General features: G+C 35.1%; 1 protein-coding gene and 12 non-coding genes across 13 annotated transcripts in view; all 13 read left to right on the top strand.

Annotated features, from left to right (window-relative positions):
* Positions 1 to 23576, top strand: part of ARMH1 (armadillo like helical domain containing 1) — a 484180-nt gene that overhangs the window by 271255 nt on the left and 189349 nt on the right. The gene's annotated exons all lie outside the window — the stretch shown is intronic.
* On the top strand, positions 857 to 971 carry LOC148454748 (U5 spliceosomal RNA). Its single transcript, XR_015874686.1, has one exon. It is a non-coding gene; the product is annotated as a U5 spliceosomal RNA (small nuclear RNA).
* LOC148454747 (U5 spliceosomal RNA) lies at positions 2911 to 3025 on the top strand. The gene has a single exon (XR_015874773.1). It is a non-coding gene; the product is annotated as a U5 spliceosomal RNA (small nuclear RNA).
* Positions 4966 to 5080, top strand: LOC148454746 (U5 spliceosomal RNA). Its single transcript, XR_015874772.1, has one exon. It is a non-coding gene; the product is annotated as a U5 spliceosomal RNA (small nuclear RNA).
* Positions 7019 to 7133, top strand: LOC148454745 (U5 spliceosomal RNA). Its single transcript, XR_015874771.1, has one exon. It is a non-coding gene; the product is annotated as a U5 spliceosomal RNA (small nuclear RNA).
* LOC148454744 (U5 spliceosomal RNA) lies at positions 9073 to 9187 on the top strand. Its single transcript, XR_015874678.1, has one exon. It is a non-coding gene; the product is annotated as a U5 spliceosomal RNA (small nuclear RNA).
* On the top strand, positions 11127 to 11241 carry LOC148454743 (U5 spliceosomal RNA). Its single transcript, XR_015874598.1, has one exon. It is a non-coding gene; the product is annotated as a U5 spliceosomal RNA (small nuclear RNA).
* Positions 13181 to 13295, top strand: LOC148454742 (U5 spliceosomal RNA). The gene has a single exon (XR_015874597.1). It is a non-coding gene; the product is annotated as a U5 spliceosomal RNA (small nuclear RNA).
* LOC148454741 (U5 spliceosomal RNA) lies at positions 15235 to 15349 on the top strand. Its single transcript, XR_015874596.1, has one exon. It is a non-coding gene; the product is annotated as a U5 spliceosomal RNA (small nuclear RNA).
* LOC148454740 (U5 spliceosomal RNA) lies at positions 17289 to 17403 on the top strand. Its single transcript, XR_015874697.1, has one exon. It is a non-coding gene; the product is annotated as a U5 spliceosomal RNA (small nuclear RNA).
* On the top strand, positions 19343 to 19457 carry LOC148454739 (U5 spliceosomal RNA). Its single transcript, XR_015874595.1, has one exon. It is a non-coding gene; the product is annotated as a U5 spliceosomal RNA (small nuclear RNA).
* On the top strand, positions 21397 to 21511 carry LOC148454738 (U5 spliceosomal RNA). Its single transcript, XR_015874594.1, has one exon. It is a non-coding gene; the product is annotated as a U5 spliceosomal RNA (small nuclear RNA).
* Positions 23451 to 23565, top strand: LOC148454737 (U5 spliceosomal RNA). Its single transcript, XR_015874593.1, has one exon. It is a non-coding gene; the product is annotated as a U5 spliceosomal RNA (small nuclear RNA).

Below are 23576 nucleotides of genomic sequence, written 5' to 3'. Positions count from 1 at the left end.
TGCTGCCTATGTGGGTGGTATGTAGCAATGTATATTATCCATGTCCTTGTCCTGCTTTGTTTTGTATTGTACTGTAAGTCACTGGTCACCTATTTGTTTATGTACTTTGTAAGGTGCTGCGGAACACTTGTGGCGCCATATAAATAAATGATAAGAATAATAATAACAACTATAAGTTTGTTCTGTCCTCTCGCTTGTTGAAATGAGGTCTGTTTGCATCCAGGGAGGTAACATTGACACTCGGTGTACTTGTCTTTTTCTTAAGATCAAATAAATCTTTTGTCATTTACTAAAGATTTTCATGAATTTCATGCAAGTTTTTTATATGCTGTCTGGTTGACGAATGCTGGGCTTATTTACTAGTGAAATTCAGAAATGTCAATTTTTTCATTCAATTTTTTAGAATTTGACATTTAAATGTTGATTTTGTTTTTTAATGTAAAACTGGGGAAATAAATGTGTTTCTTCTCTTGTAGATGATTCTCCAGAATACTCTGTTACCAAGATGTTATTCCAGCACTGTATACCATAGTGTTGTCTGTAGGTACTCGACCAAGTTGAAGAACTGGTTTTGAATCACCATTCGACAATTCTGACTGTAATTCTTTCTTTACTTGGTAGTCTCATTTGAATACTTTCCCATGATGCATCTGATACATTGCAGTGGTTTTTTTTTGTTTGTTTTGATTTTGCATTTTGGAAGTTAAATTTTGCCCTTTTAATTTTTCTGTTGTAAATATATTAGTATTTTATAGTTTATGTTTGAAAATTGTTTCATATATGTGTCTAAAATCCTCTCTCTTGGTAAACTGAGGTCTGTTTGAATCCGGGGAGATAATCATGACACTTCTTTAGTATACTCTGGTTTCTCTTCAGATCGAATAAATCTTTCGCCTTTTACTAAAGATTTCCGTGGAAAGGAACAACCATGAGTTTCATGTAATTTTTTGATGCCTGGCTGATGCTGGGCTTATTCACTGGTAAAATACAGAATATCAAAATTGTTTTGGAAAACCATAGTTTCTAATGTTTTAGAAGGTTATCATGAATACTCTATTGCCATAGTTCTAATATTCTTGTACTGTTATGGTCGGGATGGCCATTGGTGATTACCATCCATGGCACAAAAACCATCTCTGGGGAATCATTGATGATTTGCAATCCTTCGATGGCCACCACTGCTGGGGGTACGATGGGCCACGGACTAATTCAAGAAAGGGGCGGGGCTAAGCTCCATCCAGTTAAAGTAAAAAAAACATTGTCTCTCTCTAATCCATCGATGGCAAAACTAATTAACATCGCCTGGCCACCGTTTTAAAAAACATTGATGGTTGATGGCCATCTTTATGTTATGGTATTTCAAGGAAGTTGAAGAGGTAAATTAGGTAGTTTCCTTTTGTTTTAGTTTGTTTGCATGAAAATTTTACCCAGTTTAGAAGTTTTACTGTTTCCAATTTCTGATTCTCTTTTTCGGTTTACATTCAATTTGTTTTTGATTTATGGTAAAATGTTATGTTTTTACCTTTTTTTTGTATATTGTAGTTTTGGGGTGTGGTATGTTAGTTTGACAGTTCTCATGTTGATGTGCATAATGTCGACATGTTATACTTTTAAACATGTCAACATTCAGAGGATGTCCATGTGGTATCTGTTGACATGTTGAACATGTCAGCATTGTTGTGTCGACATTATGAATGTCATGGTAACTGTCGACCGTGTGACTTTATACCATAGTTTTGTATCATTCATGTTGTTATGTGTGTACCGCAGCATTTTAAGTTCAAAGTTTGACCCGGAAAAATAGGTAGAGATCTGAAAACTTGAACGTGGAAACACTGCTTCGTAGTGTAAAGTGCACTCTTATCTATGTTTCATCTGATACAGTTCATAGGTTCTCTGCAAGTTTATCCTTTTTTAACTTAGAAAAGTATTACATTTATTTAGGATTATATAGGATGGGCTTGAAAATTGTGCCTCTTGTGCTTCTCCCTACTTTACTTTCTTCTACTTCTTACTCCCCACTAGGGCACCTAGCACTTGGTTGCTTATGCTTTGCTGCCTATGTGGGTGGTATGTAGCAATGTATATTATCCATGTCCTTGTCCTGCTTTGTTTTGTATTTTACTGTAAGTCACTGGTCACCTATTTGTTTATGTACTTTGTAAGGTGCTGCGGAACACTTGTGGCGCCATATAAATAAATGATAAGAATAATAATAACAACTATAAGTTTGTTCTGTCCTCTCGCTTGTTGAAATGAGGTCTGTTTGCATCCAGGGAGGTAACAGTGACACTCGGTGTACTTGTCTTTTTCTTAAGATCAAATACATCTTTTGTCATTTACTAAAGATTTTCATGAATTTCATGCAAGTTTTTTATATGCTGTCTGGTTGACGGATGCTGGGCTTATTTACTAGTGAAATTCAGAAATGTCAATTTTTTCATTAAATTTTTTAGAATTTGACATTTAAATGTTGATTTTGTTTTTTAATGTAAAACTGGGGAAATAAATGTGTTTCTTCTCTTGTAGATGATTCTCCAGAATACTCTGTTACCAAGATGTTATTCCAGCACTGTATACCATAGTTTTGTCTGTAGGTACTCGACCAAGTTGAAGAACTGGTTTTGAATCACCATTCGACAATTCTGACTGTAATTCTTTCTTTACTTGGTAGTCTCATTTGAATACTTTCCCATGATGCATCTGATACATTGCAGTGGTTTTTTTTTTGTTTGTTTTGCTTTTGCATTTTGGAAGTTAAATTTTGCCCTTTTAATTTTTCTGTTGTAAATATATTAGTATTTTATAGTTTATGTTTGAAAATTGTTTCATATATGTGTCTAAAATCCTCTCTCTTGGTAAACTGAGGTCTGTTTGAATCCGGGGAGATAATCATGACACTTCTTTAGTATACTCTGGTTTCTCTTCAGATCGAATAAATCTTTCGCCTTTTACTAAAGATTTCCGTGGAGAGGAACAACCATGAGTTTCATGTAATTTTTTGATGCCTGGCTGATGCTGGGCTTATTCACTGGTAAAATACAGAATATCAAAATTGTTTTGGAAAACCATAGCTTCTAATGTTTTAGAAGGTTATCATGAATACTCTATTGCCACAGTTCTAGTATTCTTGTACTGTTATGGTCGGGATGGCCATTGGTGATTACCATCCATGGCACAAAAACCATCTCTGGGGAATCATTGATGATTTGCAATCCTTCGATGGCCACCACTGCTGGGGGTACGATGGGCCACGGACTAATTCAAGAAAGGGGCGGGGCTAAGATCCGTCCAGTTAAAGTAAAAAAAACATTGTCTCTCTCTCATCCATCGATGGGAAAACTAATTAACATCGCCCAGCCACCGTTTTAAAAAACATTGATGGTTGATGGCCATCTTTATGTTATGGTATTTCAAGGAAGTTGAAGAGGTAAATTAGGTAGTTTCCTTTTGTTTTAGTTTGTTTGCATGAAAATTTGACCCAGTTTAGGAGTTTTACTGTTTCCAATTTCTGATTCTCTTATTCGGTTTACATTCAATTTGTTTTTGATTTATGGTAAAATGTTATGTTTTTACCTTTTTTTTTGTATATTGTAGTTTTGGGGTGTGGTATGTTAGTTTGACAGTTCTCATGTTGATGTGCATAATGTCGACATGTTATACTTTTAAACATGTCAACATTCAGAGGATGTCCATGTGGTATCTGTTGACATGTTGAACATGTCAGCATTGTTGTGTCGACATTATGAATGTCATGGTAACTGTCGACCGTGTGACTTTCTACCATAGTTTTGTATCATTCATGTTGTTATGTGTGTACCGCAGCATTTTAAGTTCAAAGTTTGACCAGGAAAAATAGGTAGAGATCTGAAAACTTGAATGTGGAAACACTGCTTCGTAGTGTAAAGTGCACTCTTATCTATGTTTCATCTGATACAGTTCATAGGTTCTCTGCAAGTTTATCCTTTTTTAACTTAGAAAAGTATTACATTTATTTAGGATTATATAGGATGGGCTTGAAAATTGTGCCTCTTGTGCTTCTCCCTACTTTACTTTCTTCTACTTCTTACTCCCCACTAGGGCACCTAGCACTTGGTTGCTTATGCTTTGCTGCCTATGTGGGTGGTATGTAGCAATGTATATTATCCATGTCCTTGTCCTGCTTTGTTTTGTATTTTACTGTAAGTCACTGGTCACCTATTTGTTTATGTACTTTGTAAGGTGCTGCGGAACACTTGTGGCGCCATATAAATAAATGATAAGAATAATAATAACAACTATAAGTTTGTTCTGTCCTCTCGCTTGTTGAAATGAGGTCTGTTTGCATCCAGGGAGGTAACAGTGACACTCGGTGTACTTGTCTTTTTCTTAAGATCAAATACATCTTTTGTCATTTACTAAAGATTTTCATGAATTTCATGCAAGTTTTTTATATGCTGTCTGGTTGACGGATGCTGGGCTTATTTACTAGTGAAATTCAGAAATGTCAATTTTTTCATTCAATTTTTTAGAATTTGACATTTAAATGTTGATTTTGTTTTTTAATGTAAAACTGGGGAAATAAATGTGTTTCTTCTCTTGTAGATGATTCTCCAGAATACTCTGTTACCAAGATGTTATTCCAGCACTGTATACCATAGTGTTGTCTGTAGGTACTCGACCAAGTTGAAGAACTGGTTTTGAATCACCATTCGACAATTCTGATTGTAATTCTTTCTTTACTTGGTAGTCTCATTTGAATACTTTCCCATGATGCATCTGATACATTGCAGTGGTTTTTTTTTTGTTTGTTTTGATTTTGCATTTTGGAAGTTAAATTTTGCCCTTTTAATTTTTCTGTTGTAAATATATTAGTATTTTATAGTTTATGTTTGAAAATTGTTTCATATATGTGTCTAAAATCCTCTCTCTTGGTAAACTGAGGTCTGTTTGAATCCGGGGAGATAATCATGACACTTCTTTAGTATACTCTGGTTTCTCTTCAGATCGAATAAATCTTTCGCCTTTTACTAAAGATTTCCGTGGAGAGGAACAACCATGAGTTTCATGTAATTTTTTGATGCCTGGCTGATGCTGGGCTTATTCACTGGTAAAATACAGAATATCAAAATTGTTTTGGAAAACCATAGCTTCTAATGTTTTAGAAGGTTATCATGAATACTCTATTGCCATAGTTCTAGTATTCTTGTACTGTTATGGTCGGGATGGCCATTGGTGATTACCATCCATGGCACAAAAACCATCTCTGGGGAATCATTGATGATTTGCAATCCTTCGATGGCCACCACTGCTGGGGGTACGATGGGCCACGGACTAATTCAAGAAAGGGGCGGGGCTAAGATCCGTCCAGTTAAAGTAAAAAAAACTTTGTCTCTCTCTCATCCATCGATGGGAAAACTAATTAACATCGCCCGGCCACCGTTTTAAAAAACATTGATGGTTGATGGCCATCTTTATGTTATGGTATTTCAAGGAAGTTGAAGAGGTAAATTAGGTAGTTTCCTTTTGTTTTAGTTTGTTTGCATGAAAATTTGACCCAGTTTAGAAGTTTTACTGTTTCCAATTTCTGATTCTCTTTTTCGGTTTACATTCAATTTGTTTTTGACTTATGGTAAAATATGATGTTTTTACCTTTTTTTTGTATATAGTAGTTTTGGGGTGTGGTATGTTAGTTCGACAGTTCTCATGTTGATGTGCATAATGTCGACATGTTATACTTTTAAACATGTCAACATTCAGAGGATGTCCATGTGGTGTCTGTTGACATGTTGAACACGTCAGTATTGTTGTGTCGACATTTTGAATATGATGGTAACTGTCAACCGTGTGTCTTTATACAATAGTTTTGTATCATTCATGTTGTTATGTGTGTACCGCAGCATTTGAAGTTCAAAGTTTGACCAGGAAAAATAGGAAGGGATCTGAAAACTTGAACGTGGAAACACTGCTTCGTAGTGTAAAGTGCACTCTTATCTATGTTTCATCTGATACAGTTCATAGGTTCTCTGCAAGTTTATCCTTTTTTAACTTAGAAAAATATTACATTTATTTAGGATTATATAGGATGGGCTTGAAAATTGTGCCTCTTGTGCTTCTCCCTACTTTACTTTCTTCTACTTCTTACTCCCCACTAGGGCACCTAGCACTTGGTTGCTTATGCTTTGCTGCCTATGTGGGTGGTATGTAGCAATGTATATTATCCATGTCCTTGTCCTGCTTTGTTTTGTATTCTACTGTAAGTCACTGGTCACCTATTTGTTTATGTACTTTGTAAGGTGCTGCGGAACACTTGTGGCGCCATATAAATAAATGATAAGAATAATAATAACAACTATAAGTTTGTTCTGTCCGCTCGCTTGTTGAAATGAGGTCTGTTTGCATCCAGGGAGGTAACAGTGACACTCGGTGTACTTGTCTTTTTCTTAAGATCAAATAAATCTTTTGTCATTTACTAAAGATTTTCATGAATTTCATGCAAGTTTTTTATATGCTGTCTGGTTGACGGATGCTGGGCTTATTTACTAGTGAAATTCAGAAATGTCAATTTTTTCATTCAATTTTTTAGAATTTGACATTTAATTGTTGATTTTGTTTTTTAATGTAAAACTGGGGAAATAAATGTGTTTCTTCTCTTGTAGATGATTCTCCAGAATACTCTGTTACCAAGATGTTATTCCAGCACTGTATACCATAGTGTTGTCTGTAGGTACTCGACCAAGTTGAAGAACTGGTTTTGAATCACCATTCGACAATTCTGACTGTAATTCTTTCTTTACTTGGTAGTCTCATTTGAATACTTTCCCATGATGCATCTGATACATTGCAGTGGTTTTTTTTTGTTTGTTTTGATTTTGCATTTTGGAAGTTAAATTTTGCCCTTTTAATTTTTCTGTTGTAAATATATTAGTATTTTATAGTTTATGTTTGAAAATTGTTTCATATATGTGTCTAAAATCCTCTCTCTTGGTAAACTGAGGTCTGTTTGAATCCGGGGAGATAATCATGACACTTCTTTAGTATACTCTGGTTTCTCTTCAGATCGAATAAATCTTTCGCCTTTTACTAAAGATTTCCGTGGAGAGGAACAACCATGAGTTTCATGTAATTTTTTGATGCCTGGCTGATGCTGGGCTTATTCACTGGTAAAATACAGAATATCAAAATTGTTTTGGAAAACCATAGTTTCTAATGTTTTAGAAGGTTATCATGAATACTCTATTGCCATAGTTCTAATATTCTTGTACTGTTATGGTCGGGATGGCCATTGGTGATTACCATCCATGGCACAAAAACCATCTCTGGGGAATCATTGATGATTTGCAATCCTTCGATGGCCACCACTGCTGGGGGTACGATGGGCCACGGACTAATTCAAGAAAGGGGCGGGGCTAAGATCCGTCCAGTTAAAGTAAAAAAAACATTGTCTCTCTCTCATCCATCGATGGGAAAACTAATTAACATCGCCCGGCCACCGTTTTAAAAAACATTGATGGTTGATGGCCATCTTTATGTTATGGTATTTCAAGGAAGTTGAAGAGGTAAATTAGGTAGTTTCCTTTTGTTTTAGTTTGTTTGCATGAAAATATGACCCAGTTTTGAAGTTTTACTGTTTCCAATTTCTGATTCTCTTTTTCGGTTTACATTCAATTTGTTTTTGACTTATGATAAAATATGATGTTTTTACCTTTTTTTTGTATATAGTAGTTTTGGGGTTTGGTATGTTAGTTCGACAGTTCTCATGTTGATGTGCATAATGTCGACATGTTATACTTTTAAACATGTCAACATTCAGAGGATGTCCATGTGGTATCTGTTGACATGTTGAACATGTCAGCATTGTTGTGTCGACATTATGAATGTCATGGTAACTGTCGACCGTGTGACTTTATACCATAGTTTTGTATCATTCATGTTGTTATGTGTGTACCGCAGCATTTGAAGTTCAAAGTTTGACCAGGAAAAATAGGTAGGGATCTGAAAACTTGAACGTGGAAACACTGCTTCGTAGTGTAAAGTGCACTCTTATTTATGTTTCATCTGATACAGTTCATAGGTTCTCTGCAAGTTTATCCTTTTTTAACTTTGAAAAATATTACATTTATTTAGGATTATATAGGATGGGCTTGAAAATTGTGCCTCTTGTGCTTCTCCCTACTTTACTTTCATCTACTTCTTACTCCCCACTAGGGCACCTAGCACTTGGTTGCTCATGCTTTGCTGCCTATGTGGGTGGTATGTAGCAATGTATATTATCCATGTCCTTGTCCTGCTTTGTTTTGTATTGTACTGTAAGTCATTGGTCACCTATTTGTTTATGTACTTTGTAAGGTGCTGCGGAACACTTGTGGTGCCATATAAATAAATGATAAGAATAATAATAACAACTATAAGTTTGTTCTGTCCTCTCGCTTGTTGAAATGAGGTCTGTTTGCATCCAGGGAGGTAACAGTGACACTCGGTGTACTTGTCTTTTTCTTAAGATCAAATAAATCTTTTGTCATTTACTAAAGATTTTCATGAATTTCATGCAAGTTTTTTATATGCTGTCTGGTTGACGGATGCTGGGCTTATTTACTAGTGAAATTCAGAAATGTCAATTTTTTCATTCAATTTTTTAGAATTTCACATTTAAATGTTGATTTTGTTTTTTAATGTAAAACTGGGGAAATAAATGTGTTTCTTCTCTTGTAGATGATTCTCCAGAATACTCTGTTACCAAGATGTTATTCCAGCACTGTATACCATAGTGTTGTCTGTAGGTACTCGACCAAGTTGAAGAACTGGTTTTGAATCACCATTCGACAATTCTGACTGTAATTCTTTCTTTACTTGGTAGTCTCATTTGAATACTTTCCCATGATGCATCTGATACATTGCAGTGGTTTTTTTATTGTTTGTTTTGATTTTGCATTTTGGAAGTAAAATTTTGCCCTTTTAATTTTACTGTTGTACATATATTAGTATTTTATAGTTTATGTTTGAAAATTGTTTCATATATGTGTCTAAAATCCTCTCTCTTGGTAAACTGAGGTCTGTTTGAATCCGGGGAGATAATCATGACACTTCTTTAGTATACTCTGGTTTCTCTTCAGATCGAATAAATCTTTCGCCTTTTACTAAAGATTTCCGTGGAGAGGAGCAACCATGAGTTTCATGTAATTTTTTGATGCCTGGCTGATGCTTGGCTTATTCACTGGTAAAATACAGAATATCAAAATTGTTTTGGAAAACCATAGCTTCTAATGTTTTAGAAGGTTATCATGAATACTCTATTGCCATAGTTTTAGTATTCTTGTACTGTTATGGTTGGGATGGCCATTGGTGATTACCATCCATGGCACAAAAACCATCTATGGGGAATCATTGATGATTTGCACCCCTTTGATGGCCACCACTGCTGGGGGTACGATGGGCCACGGACTAATTCAAGAAAGGGGCGGGGCTAAGATCCGTCCAGTTAAAGTAAAAAAAACATTGTCTCTCTCTCATTCATCGATGGGAAAACTAATTAATATCGCCCGGCCACCGTTTTAAAAAACATTGATGGTTGATGGCCATCTTTATGTTATGGTATTTCAAGGAAGTTGAAGAGGTAAATTAGGTAGTTTCCTTTTGTTTTAGTTTGTTTGCATGAAAATTTGACCCAGTTTAGAAGTTTTACTGTTTCCAATTTCTGATTCTCTTTTTCGGTTTACATTCAATTTGTTTTTGACTTATGGTAAAATATTATGTTTTTACCTTTTTTTTGTATATAGTAGTTTTGGGGTGTGGTATGTTAGTTCGACAGTTCTCATGTTGATGTGCATAATGTTGACATGTTATACTTTTAAACATGTCAACATTCAGAGGATGTCCATGTGGTGTCTGTTGACATGTTGAACACGTCAGTATTGTTGTGTCGACTTTTTGAATGTGATGGTAACTGTCGACCGTGTGTCTTTATACCATAGTTTTGTATCATTCATGTTGTTATGTGTGTACCGCAGCATTTGAAGTTCAAAGTTTGACCAGGAAAAATAGGTAGGGATCTGAAAACTTGAACGTGGAAACACTGCTTCGTAGTGTAAAGTGCACTCTTATTTATGTTTCATCTGATACAGTTCATAGGTTCTCTGCAAGTTTATCCTTTTTTAACTTTGAAAAATATTACATTTATTTAGGATTATATAGGATGGGCTTGAAAATTGTGCCTCTTGTGCTTCTCCCTACTTTACTTTCATCTACTTCTTACTCCCCACTAGGGCACCTAGCACTTGGTTGCTTATGCTTTGCTGCCTATGTGGGTGGTATGTAGCAATGTATATTATCCATGTCCTTGTCCTGCTTTGTTTTGTATTGTACTGTAAGTCATTGGTCACCTATTTGTTTATGTACTTTGTAAGGTGCTGCGGAACACTTGTGGTGCCATATAAATAAATGATAAGAATAATAATAACAACTATAAGTTTGTTCTGTCCTCTCGCTTGTTGAAATGAGGTCTGTTTGCATCCAGGGAGGTAACAGTGACACTCGGTGTACTTGTCTTTTTCTTAAGATCAAATAAATCTTTTGTCATTTACTAAAGATTTTCATGAATTTCATGCAAGTTTTTTATATGCTGTCTGGTTGACGGATGCTGGGCTTATTTACTAGTGAAATTCAGAAATGTCAATTTTTTCATTCAATTTTTTAGAATTTCACATTTAAATGTTGATTTTGTTTTTTAATGTAAAACTGGGGAAATAAATGTGTTTCTTCTCTTGTAGATGATTCTCCAGAATACTCTGTTACCAAGATGTTATTCCAGCACTGTATACCATAGTGTTGTCTGTAGGTACTCGACCAAGTTGAAGAACTGGTTTTGAATCACCATTCGACAATTCTGACTGTAATTCTTTCTTTACTTGGTAGTCTCATTTGAATACTTTCCCATGATGCATCTGATACATTGCAGTGGTTTTTTTATTGTTTGTTTTGATTTTGCATTTTGGAAGTAAAATTTTGCCCTTTTAATTTTACTGTTGTAAATATATTAGTATTTTATAGTTTATGTTTGAAAATTGTTTCATATATGTGTCTAAAATCCTCTCTCTTGGTAAACTGAGGTCTGTTTGAATCCGGGGAGATAATCATGACACTTCTTTAGTATACTCTGGTTTCTCTTCAGATCGAATAAATCTTTCGCCTTTTACTAAAGATTTCCGTGGAGAGGAACAACCATGAGTTTCATGTAATTTTTTGATGCCTGGCTGATGCTTGGCTTATTCACTGGTAAAATACAGAATATCAAAATTGTTTTGGAAAACCATAGCTTCTAATGTTTTAGAAGGTTATCATGAATACTCTATTGCCATAGTTTTAGTATTCTTGTACTGTTATGGTTGGGATGGCCATTGGTGATTACCATCCATGGCACAAAAACCATCTATGGGGAATCATTGATGATTTGCACCCCTTTGATGGCCACCACTGCTGGGGGTACGATGGGCCACGGACTAATTCAAGAAAGGGGCGGGGCTAAGATCCGTCCAGTTAAAGTAAAAAAAACATTGTCTCTCTCTCATTCATCGATGGGAAAACTAATTAACATCGCCCGGCCACCGTTTTAAAAAACATTGATGGTTGATGGCCATCTTTATGTTATGGTATTTCAAGGAAGTTGAAGAGGTAAATTAGGTAGTTTCCTTTTGTTTTAGTTTGTTTGCATGAAAATTTGACCCAGTTTAGAAGTTTTACTGTTTCCAATTTCTGATTCTCTTTTTCGGTTTACATTCAATTTGTTTTTGACTTATGGTAAAATATTATGTTTTTACCTTTTTTTTGTATATAGTAGTTTTGGGGTGTGGTATGTTAGTTCGACAGTTCTCATGTTGATGTGCATAATGTCGACATGTTATACTTTTAAACATGTCAACATTCAGAGGATGTCCATGTGGTGTCTGTTGACATGTTGAAAACGTCAGTATTGTTGTGTCGACATTTTGAATGTGATGGTAACTGTCGACCGTGTGTCTTTATACCATAGTTTTGTATCATTCATGTTGTTATGTGTGTACCGCAGCATTTGAAGTTCAAAGTTTGACCAGGAAAAATAGGTAGGGATCTGAAAACTTGAACGTGGAAACACTGCTTCGTAGTGTAAAGTGCACTCTTATTTATGTTTCATCTGATACAGTTCATAGGTTCTCTGCAAGTTTATCCTTTTTTAACTTAGAAAAATATTACATTTATTTAGGATTATATAGGATGGGCTTGAAAATTGTGCCTCTTGTGCTTCTCCCTACTTTACTTTCATCTACTTCTTACTCCCCACTAGGGCACCTAGCACTTGGTTGCTTATGCTTTGCTGCCTATGTCGGTGGTATGTAGCAATGTATATTATCCATGTCCTTGTCCTGCTTTGTTTTGTATTGTACTGTAAGTCATTGGTCACCTATTTGTTTATGTACTTTGTAAGGTGCTGCGGAACACTTGTGGCGCCATATAAATAAATGATAAGAATAATAATAACAACTATAAGTTTGTTCTGTCCTCTCGCTTGTTGAAATGAGGTCTGTTTGCATCCAGGGAGGTAACAGTGACACTCGGTGTACTTGTCTTTTTCTTAAGATCAAATAAATCTTTTGTCATTTACTAAAGATTTTCATGAATTTCATACAAGTTTTTTATATGCTGTCTGGTTGACGGATGCTGGGCTTATTTACTAGTGAAATTCAGAAATGTCAATTTTTTCATTCAAGTTTTTAGAATTTGACATTTAAATGTTGATTTTGTTTTTTAATGTAAAACTGGGGAAATAAATGTGTTTCTTCTCTTGTAGATGATTCTCCAGAATACTCTGTTACCAAGATGTTATTCCAGCACTGTATACCATAGTGTTGTCTGTAGGTACTCGACCAAGTTGAAGAACTGGTTTTGAATCACCATTCGACAATTCTGACTGTAATTCTTTCTTTACTTGGTAGTCTCATTTGAATACTTTCCCATGATGCATCTGATACATTGCAGTGGTTTTGTTTTTGTTTGTTTTGATTTTGCATTTTGGAAGTTAAATTTTGCCCTTTTAATTTTTCTGTTGTAAATATATTAGTATTTTATAGTTTATGTTTGAAAATTGTTTCATATATGTGTCTAAAATCCTCTCTCTTGGTAAACTGAGGTCTGTTTGAATCCGGGGAGATAATCATGACACTTCTTTAGTATACTCTGGTTTCTCTTCAGATCGAATAAATCTTTCGCCTTTTACTAAAGATTTCCGTGGAGAGGAACAACCATGAGTTTCATGTAATTTTTTGATGCCTGGCTGATGCTTGGCTTATTCACTGGTAAAATACAGAATATCAAAATTGTTTTGGAAAACCATAGCTTCTAATGTTTTAGAAGGTTATCATGAATACTCTATTGCCATAGTTTTAGTATTCTTGTACTGTTATGGTTGGGATGGCCATTGGTGATTACCATCCATGGCACAAAAACCATCTATGTGGAATCATTGATGATTTGCACCCCTTTGATGGCCACCACTGCTGGGGGTACGATGGGCCACGGACTAATTCAAGAAAGGGGCGGGGCTAAGATCCGTCCAGTTAAAGTAAAAAAAACATTGTCTCTCTCTCATCCATCGATGGGAAAACTAATTAACATCGCCCGGCCACCGTTTTAAAAAACATTGATGGTTGATGGCCATCTTTATGTTATGGTATTTCAAGGAAGTTGAAGAGGTAAATTAGGTAGTTTCCTTTTGTTTTAGTTTGTTTGCATGAAAATTTGACCCAGTTTTGAAGTTTTACTTTTTCCAATTTCTGATTCTCTTTTTCGGTTTACATTCAATTTGTTTTTGACTTATGGTAAAATATGATGTTTTTACCTTTTTTTTGTATATAGTAGTTTTGGGGTGTGGTATGTTAGTTCGACAGTTCTCATGTTGATGTGCATAATGTCGACATGTTATACTTTTAAACATGTCAACATTCAGAGGATGTCCATGTGGTGTCTGTTGACATGTTGAACACGTCAGTATTGTTGTGTCGACATTTTGAATATGATGGTAACTGTCGACCGTGTGTCTTTATACCATAGTTTTGTATCATTCATGTTGTTATGTGTGTACCGCAGCATTTGAAGTTCAAAGTTTGACCAGGAAAAATAGGTAGGGATCTGAAAACTTGAACGTGGAAACACTGCTTCGTAGTGTAAAGTGCACTCTTATCTATGTTTCATCTGATACAGTTCATAGGTTCTCTGCAAGTTTATCCTTTTTTAACTTAGAAAAATATTACATTTATTTAGGATTATATAGGATGGGCTTGAAAATTGTGCCTCTTGTGCTTCTCCCTACTTTACTTTCATCTACTTCTTACTCCCCACTAGGGCACCTAGCACTTGGTTGCTTATGCTTTGCTGCCTATGTCGGTGGTATGTAGCAATGTATATTATCCATGTCCTTGTCCTGCTTTGTTTTGTATTGTACTGTAAGTCATTGGTCACCTATTTGTTTATGTACTTTGTAAGGTGCTGCGGAACACTTGTGGCGCCATATAAATAAATGATAAGAATAATAATAACAACTATAAGTTTGTTCTGTCCTCTCGCTTGTTGAAATGAGGTCTGTTTGCATCCAGGGAGGTAACAGTGACACTCGGTGTACTTGTCTTTTTCTTAAGATCAAATAAATCTTTTGTCATTTACTAAAGATTTTCATGAATTTCATACAAGTTTTTTATATGCTGTCTGGTTGACGGATGCTGGGCTTATTTACTAGTGAAATTCAGAAATGTCAATTTTTTCATTCAAGTTTTTAGAATTTGACATTTAAATGTTGATTTTGTTTTTTAATGTAAAACTGGGGAAATAAATGTGTTTCTTCTCTTGTAGATGATTCTCCAGAATACTCTGTTACCAAGATGTTATTCCAGCACTGTATACCATAGTGTTGTCTGTAGGTACTCGACCAAGTTGAAGAACTGGTTTTGAATCACCATTCGACAATTCTGACTGTAATTCTTTCTTTACTTGGTAGTCTCATTTGAATACTTTCCCATGATGCATCTGATACATTGCAGTGGTTTTGTTTTTGTTTGTTTTGATTTTGCATTTTGGAAGTTAAATTTTGCCCTTTTAATTTTTCTGTTGTAAATATATTAGTATTTTATAGTTTATGTTTGAAAATTGTTTCATATATGTGTCTAAAATCCTCTCTCTTGGTAAACTGAGGTCTGTTTGAATCCGGGGAGATAATCATGACACTTCTTTAGTATACTCTGGTTTCTCTTCAGATCGAATAAATCTTTCGCCTTTTACTAAAGATTTCCGTGGAGAGGAACAACCATGAGTTTCATGTAATTTTTTGATGCCTGGCTGATGCTTGGCTTATTCACTGGTAAAATACAGAATATCAAAATTGTTTTGGAAAACCATAGCTTCTAATGTTTTAGAAGGTTATCATGAATACTCTATTGCCATAGTTTTAGTATTCTTGTACTGTTATGGTTGGGATGGCCATTGGTGATTACCATCCATGGCACAAAAACCATCTATGTGGAATCATTGATGATTTGCACCCCTTTGATGGCCACCACTGCTGGGGGTACGATGGGCCACGGACTAATTCAAGAAAGGGGCGGGGCTAAGATCCGTCCAGTTAAAGTAAAAAAAACATTGTCTCTCTCTCATCCATCGATGGGAAAACTAATTAACATCGCCCGGCCACCGTTTTAAAAAACATTGATGGTTGATGGCCATCTTTATGTTATGGTATTTCAAGGAAGTTGAAGAGGTAAATTAGGTAGTTTCCTTTTGTTTTAGTTTGTTTGCATGAAAATTTGACCCAGTTTTGAAGTTTTACTTTTTCCAATTTCTGATTCTCTTTTTCGGTTTACATTCAATTTGTTTTTGACTTATGGTAAAATATGATGTTTTTACCTTTTTTTTGTATATAGTAGTTTTGGGGTGTGGTATGTTAGTTCGACAGTTCTCATGTTGATGTGCATAATGTCGACATGTTATACTTTTAAACATGTCAACATTCAGAGGATGTCCATGTGGTGTCTGTTGACATGTTGAACACGTCAGTATTGTTGTGTCGACATTTTGAATATGATGGTAACTGTCGACCGTGTGTCTTTATACCATAGTTTTGTATCATTCATGTTGTTATGTGTGTACCGCAGCATTTGAAGTTCAAAGTTTGACCAGGAAAAATAGGTAGGGATCTGAAAACTTGAACGTGGAAACACTGCTTCGTAGTGTAAAGTGCACTCTTATCTATGTTTCATCTGATACAGTTCATAGGTTCTCTGCAAGTTTATCCTTTTTTAACTTAGAAAAATATTACATTTATTTAGGATTACATAGGATGAGCTTGAAAATTGTGCCTCTTGTTCTTCTCCCTACTTTACTTTCTTCTACTTCTTACTCCCCACTAGGGCACCTAGCACTTGGTTGCTTATGCTTTGCTGCCTATGTGGGTGGTATGTAGCAATGTATATTATCCATGTCCTTGTCCTGCTTTGTTTTGTATTCTACTGTAAGTCACTGGTCACCTATTTGTTTATGTACTTTGTAAGGTGCTGCGGAACACTTGTGGCGCCATATAAATAAATGATAAGAATAATAATAACAACTATAAGTTTGTTCTGTCCTCTCGCTTGTTGAAATGAGGTCTGTTTGCATCCAGGAAGGTAACAGTGACACTCGGTGTACTTGTCTTTTTCTTAAGATCAAATAAATCTTTTGTCATTTACTAAAGATTTTCATGAATTTCATGCAAGTTTTTTATATGCTGTCTGGTTGACGAATGCTGGGCTTATTTACTAGTGAAATTCAGAAATGTCAATTTTTTCATTCAATTTTTTAGAATTTGACATTTAAATGTTGATTTTGTTTTTTAATGTAAAACTGGGGAAATAAATGTGTTTCTTCTCTTGTAGATGATTCTCCAGAATACTCTGTTACCAAGATGTTATTCCAGCACTGTATACCATAGTGTTGTCTGTAGGTACTCGACCAAGTTGAAGAACTGGTTTTGAATCACCATTCGACAATTCTGACTGTAATTCTTTCTTTACTTGGTAGTCTCATTTGAATACTTTCCCATGATGCATCTGATACATTGCAGTGGTTTTTTTATTGTTTGTTTTGATTTTGCATTTTGGAAGTAAAATTTTGCCCTTTTAATTTTTCTGTTGTAAATATATTAGTATTTTATAGTTTATGTTTGAAAATTGTTTCATATATGTGTCTAAAATCCTCTCTCTTGGTAAACTGAGGTCTGTTTGAATCCGGGGAGATAATCATGACACTTCTTTAGTATACTCTGGTTTCTCTTCAGATTGAATAAATCTTTCGCCTTTTACTAAAGATTTCCGTGGAGAGGAACAACCATGAGTTTCATGTAATTTTTTGATGCCTGGCTGATGCTTGGCTTATTCACTGGTAAAATACAGAATATCAAAATTGTTTTGGAAAACCATAGCTTCTAATGTTTTAGAAGGTTATCATGAATACTCTATTGCCATAGTTTTAGTATTCTTGTACTGTTATGGTTGGGATGGCCATTGGTGATTACCATCCATGGCACAAAAACCATCTATGGGGAATCATTGATGATTTGCACCCCTTTGATGGCCACCACTGCTGGGGGTACGATGGGCCACGGACTAATTCAAGAAAGGGGCGGGGCTAAGATCCGTCCAGTTAAAGTAAAAAAAACATTGTCTCTCTCTCATTCATCGATGGGAAAACTAATTAATATCGCCCGGCCACCGTTTTAAAAAACATTGATGGTTGATGGCCATCTTTATGTTATGGTATTTCAAGGAAGTTGAAGAGGTAAATTAGGTAGTTTCCTTTTGTTTTAGTTTGTTTGCATGAAAATTTGACCCAGTTTAGAAGTTTTACTGTTTCCAATTTCTGATTCTCTTTTTCGGTTTACATTCAATTTGTTTTTGACTTATGGTAAAATATTATGTTTTTACCTTTTTTTTGTATATAGTAGTTTTGGGGTGTGGTATGTTAGTTCGACAGTTCTCATGTTGATGTGCATAATGTTGACATGTTATACTTTTAAACATGTCAACATTCAGAGGATGTCCATGTGGTGTCTGTTGACATGTTGAACACGTCAGTATTGTTGTGTTGACTTTTTGAATGTGATGGTAACTGTCGACCGTGTGTCTTTATACCATAGTTTTGTATCATTCATGTTGTTATGTGTGTACCGCAGCATTTGAAGTTCAAAGTTTGACCAGGAAAAATAGGTAGGGATCTGAAAACTTGAACGTGGAAACACTGCTTCGTAGTGTAAAGTGCACTCTTATTTATGTTTCATCTGATACAGTTCATAGGTTCTCTGCAAGTTTATCCTTTTTTAACTTTGAAAAATATTACATTTATTTAGGATTATATAGGATGGGCTTGAAAATTGTGCCTCTTGTGCTTCTCCCTACTTTACTTTCATCTACTTCTTACTCCCCACTAGGGCACCTAGCACTTGGTTGCTTATGCTTTGCTGCCTATGTGGGTGGTATGTAGCAATGTATATTATCCATGTCCTTGTCCTGCTTTGTTTTGTATTGTACTGTAAGTCATTGGTCACCTATTTGTTTATGTACTTTGTAAGGTGCTGCGGAACACTTGTGGTGCCATATACATAAATGATAAGAATAATAATAACAACTATAAGTTTGTTCTGTCCTCTCGCTTGTTGAAATGAGGTCTGTTTGCATCCAGGGAGGTAACAGTGACACTCGGTGTACTTGTCTTTTTCTTAAGATCAAATAAATCTTTTGTCATTTACTAAAGATTTTCATGAATTTCATGCAAGTTTTTTATATGCTGTCTGGTTGACGGATGCTGGGCTTATTTACTAGTGAAATTCAGAAATGTCAATTTTTTCATTCAATTTTTTAGAATTTCACATTTAAATGTTGATTTTGTTTTTTAATGTAAAACTGGGGAAATAAATGTGTTTCTTCTCTTGTAGATGATTCTCCAGAATACTCTGTTACCAAGATGTTATTCCAGCACTGTATACCATAGTGTTGTCTGTAGGTACTCGTCCAAGTTGAAGAACTGATTTTGAATCACCATTCGACAATTCTGACTGTAATTCTTTCTTTACTTGGTAGTCTCATTTGAATACTTTCCCATGATGCATCTGATACATTGCAGTGGTTTTTTTATTGTTTGTTTTGATTTTGCATTTTGGAAGTAAAATTTTGCCCTTTTAATTTTACTGTTGTAAATATATTAGTATTTTATAGTTTATGTTTGAAAATTGTTTCATATATGTGTCTAAAATCCTCTCTCTTGGTAAACTGAGGTCTGTTTGAATCCGGGGAGATAATCATGACACTTCTTTAGTATACTCTGGTTTCTCTTCAGATCGAATAAATCTTTCGCCTTTTACTAAAGATTTCCGTGGAGAGGAACAACCATGAGTTTCATGTAATTTTTTGATGCCTGGCTGATGCTTGGCTTATTCACTGGTAAAATACAGAATATCAAAATTGTTTTGGAAAACCATAGCTTCTAATGTTTTAGAAGGTTATCATGAATACTCTATTGCCATAGTTTTAGTATTCTTGTACTGTTATGGTTGGGATGGCCATTGGTGATTACCATCCATGGCACAAAAACCATCTATGGGGAATCATTGATGATTTGCACCCCTTTGATGGCCACCACTGCTGGGGGTACGATGGGCCACGGACTAATTCAAGAAAGGGGCGGGGCTAAGATCCGTCCAGTTAAAGTAAAAAAAACATTGTATCTCTCTCATTCATCGATGGGAAAACTAATTAACATCGCCCGGCCACCGTTTTAAAAAACATTGATGGTTGATGGCCATCTTTATGTTATGGTATTTCAAGGAAGTTGAAGAGGTAAATTAGGTAGTTTCCTTTTGTTTTAGTTTGTTTGCATGAAAATTTGACCCAGTTTAGAAGTTTTACTGTTTCCAATTTCTGATTCTCTTTTTCGGTTTACATTCAATTTGTTTTTGACTTATGGTAAAATATTATGTTTTTACCTTTTTTTTGTATATAGTAGTTTTGGGGTGTGGTATGTTAGTTCGACAGTTCTCATGTTGATGTGCATAATGTCGACATGTTATACTTTTAAACATGTCAACATTCAGAGGATGTCCATGTGGTGTCTGTTGACATGTTGAAAACGTCAGTATTGTTGTGTCGACATTTTGAATGTGATGGTAACTGTCGACCGTGTGTCTTTATACCATAGTTTTGTATCATTCATGTTGTTATGTGTGTACCGCAGCATTTGAAGTTCAAAGTTTGACCAGGAAAAATAGGTAGGGATCTGAAAACTTGAACGTGGAAACACTGCTTTGTAGTGTAAAGTGCACTCTTATCTATGTTTCATCTGATACAGTTCATAGGTTCTCTGCAAGTTTATCCTTTTTTAACTTAGAAAAATATTACATTTATTTAGGATTACATAGGATGAGCTTGAAAATTGTGCCTCTTGTTCTTCTCCCTACTTTACTTTCTTCTACTTCTTACTCCCCACTAGGGCACCTAGCACTTGGTTGCTTATGCTTTGCTGCCTATGTGGGTGGTATGTAGCAATGTATATTATCCATGTCCTTGTCCTGCTTTGTTTTGTATTCTACTGTAAGTCACTGGTCACCTATTTGTTTATGTACTTTGTAAGGTGCTGCGGAACACTTGTGGCGCCATATAAATAAATGATAAGAATAATAATAACAACTATAAGTTTGTTCTGTCCTCTCGCTTGTTGAAATGAGGTCTGTTTGCATCCAGGAAGGTAACAGTGACACTCGGTGTACTTGTCTTTTTCTTAAGATCAAATAAATCTTTTGTCATTTACTAAAGATTTTCATGAATTTCATGCAAGTTTTTTATATGCTGTCTGGTTGACGAATGCTGGGCTTATTTACTAGTGAAATTCAGAAATGTCAATTTTTTCATTCAATTTTTTAGAATTTGACATTTAAATGTTGATTTTGTTTTTTAATGTAAAACTGGGGAAATAAATGTGTTTCTTCTCTTGTAGATGATTCTCCAGAATACTCTGTTACCAAGATGTTATTCCAGCACTGTATACCATAGTGTTGTCTGTAGGTACTCGACCAAGTTGAAGAACTGGTTTTGAATCACCATTCGACAATTCTGACTGTAATTCTTTCTTTACTTGGTAGTCTCATTTGAATACTTTCCCATGATGCATCTGATACATTGCAGTGGTTTTTTTATTGTTTGTTTTGATTTTGCATTTTGGAAGTAAAATTTTGCCCTTTTAATTTTTCTGTTGTAAATATATTAGTATTTTATAGTTTATGTTTGAAAATTGTTTCATATATGTGTCTAAAATCCTCTCTCTTGGTAAACTGAGGTCTGTTTGAATCCGGGGAGATAATCATGACACTTCTTTAGTATACTCTGGTTTCTCTTCAGATCGAATAAATCTTTCGCCTTTTACTAAAGATTTCCGTGGAGAGGAACAACCATGAGTTTCATGTAATTTTTTGATGCCTGGCTGATGCTTGGCTTATTCACTGGTAAAATACAGAATATCAAAATTGTTTTGGAAAACCATAGCTTCTAATGTTTTAGAAGGTTATCATGAATACTCTATTGCCATAGTTTTAGTATTCTTGTACTGTTATGGTTGGGATGGCCATTGGTGATTACCATCCATGGCACAAAAACCATCTATGGGGAATCATTGATGATTTGCACCCCTTTGATGGCCACCACTGCTGGGGGTACGATGGGCCACGGACTAATTCAAGAAAGGGGCGGGGCTAAGATCCGTCCAGTTAAAGTAAAAAAAACATTGTCTCTCTCTCATTCATCGATGGGAAAACTAATTAATATCGCCCGGCCACCGTTTTAAAAAACATTGATGGTTGATGGCCATCTTTATGTTATGGTATTTCAAGGAAGTTGAAGAGGTAAATTAGGTAGTTTCCTTTTGTTTTAGTTTGTTTGCATGAAAATTTGACCCAGTTTAGAAGTTTTACTGTTTCCAATTTCTGATTCTCTTTTTCGGTTTACATTCAATTTGTTTTTGACTTATGGTAAAATATTATGTTTTTACCTTTTTTTTGTATATAGTAGTTTTGGGGTGTGGTATGTTAGTTCGACAGTTCTCATGTTGATGTGCATAATGTTGACATGTTATACTTTTAAACATGTCAACATTCAGAGGATGTCCATGTGGTGTCTGTTGACATGTTGAACACGTCAGTATTGTTGTGTCGACTTTTTGAATGTGATGGTAACTGTCGACCGTGTGTCTTTATACCATAGTTTTGTATCATTCATGTTGTTATGTGTGTACCGCAGCATTTGAAGTTCAAAGTTTGACCAGGAAAAATAGGTAGGGATCTGAAAACTTGAACGTGGAAACACTGCTTCGTAGTGTAAAGTGCACTCTTATTTATGTTTCATCTGATACAGTTCATAGGTTCTCTGCAAGTTTATCCTTTTTTAACTTTGAAAAATATTACATTTATTTAGGATTATATAGGATGGGCTTGAAAATTGTGCCTCTTGTGCTTCTCCCTACTTTACTTTCATCTACTTCTTACTCCCCACTAGGGCACCTAGCACTTGGTTGCTTATGCTTTGCTGCCTATGTGGGTGGTATGTAGCAATGTATATTATCCATGTCCTTGTCCTGCTTTGTTTTGTATTGTACTGTAAGTCATTGGTCACCTATTTGTTTATGTACTTTGTAAGGTGCTGCGGAACACTTGTGGTGCCATATAAATAAATGATAAGAATAATAATAACAACTATAAGTTTGTTCTGTCCTCTCGCTTGTTGAAATGAGGTCTGTTTGCATCCAGGGAGGTAACAGTGACACTCGGTGTACTTGTCTTTTTCTTAAGATCAAATAAATCTTTTGTCATTTACTAAAGATTTTCATGAATTTCATGCAAGTTTTTTATATGCTGTCTGGTTGACGGATGCTGGGCTTATTTACTAGTGAAATTCAGAAATGTCAATTTTTTCATTCAATTTTTTAGAATTTCACATTTAAATGTTGATTTTGTTTTTTAATGTAAAACTGGGGAAATAAATGTGTTTCTTCTCTTGTAGATGATTCTCCAGAATACTCTGTTACCAAGATGTTATTCCAGCACTGTATACCATAGTGTTGTCTGTAGGTACTCGACCAAGTTGAAGAACTGATTTTGAATCACCATTCGACAATTCTGACTGTAATTCTTTCTTTACTTGGTAGTCTCATTTGAATACTTTCCCATGATGCATCTGATACATTGCAGTGGTTTTTTTATTGTTTGTTTTGATTTTGCATTTTGGAAGTAAAATTTTGCCCTTTTAATTTTACTGTTGTAAATATATTAGTATTTTATAGTTTATGTTTGAAAATTGTTTCATATATGTGTCTAAAATCCTCTCTCTTGGTAAACTGAGGTCTGTTTGAATCCGGGGAGATAATCATGACACTTCTTTAGTATACTCTGGTTTCTCTTCAGATCGAATAAATCTTTCGCCTTTTACTAAAGATTTCCGTGGAGAGGAACAACCATGAGTTTCATGTAATTTTTTGATGCCTGGCTGATGCTTGGCTTATTCACTGGT

This window comes from Taudactylus pleione, unplaced genomic scaffold (genome assembly GCF_031769625.1).
Source record: "Taudactylus pleione unplaced genomic scaffold, aTauple2 ptg000969l, whole genome shotgun sequence".
Taxonomy (NCBI): domain Eukaryota; kingdom Metazoa; phylum Chordata; class Amphibia; order Anura; family Myobatrachidae; genus Taudactylus; species Taudactylus pleione.
Note: the sequence above shows the minus strand (reverse complement) of the source record. Positions and strands in the feature narration are given on the sequence as shown.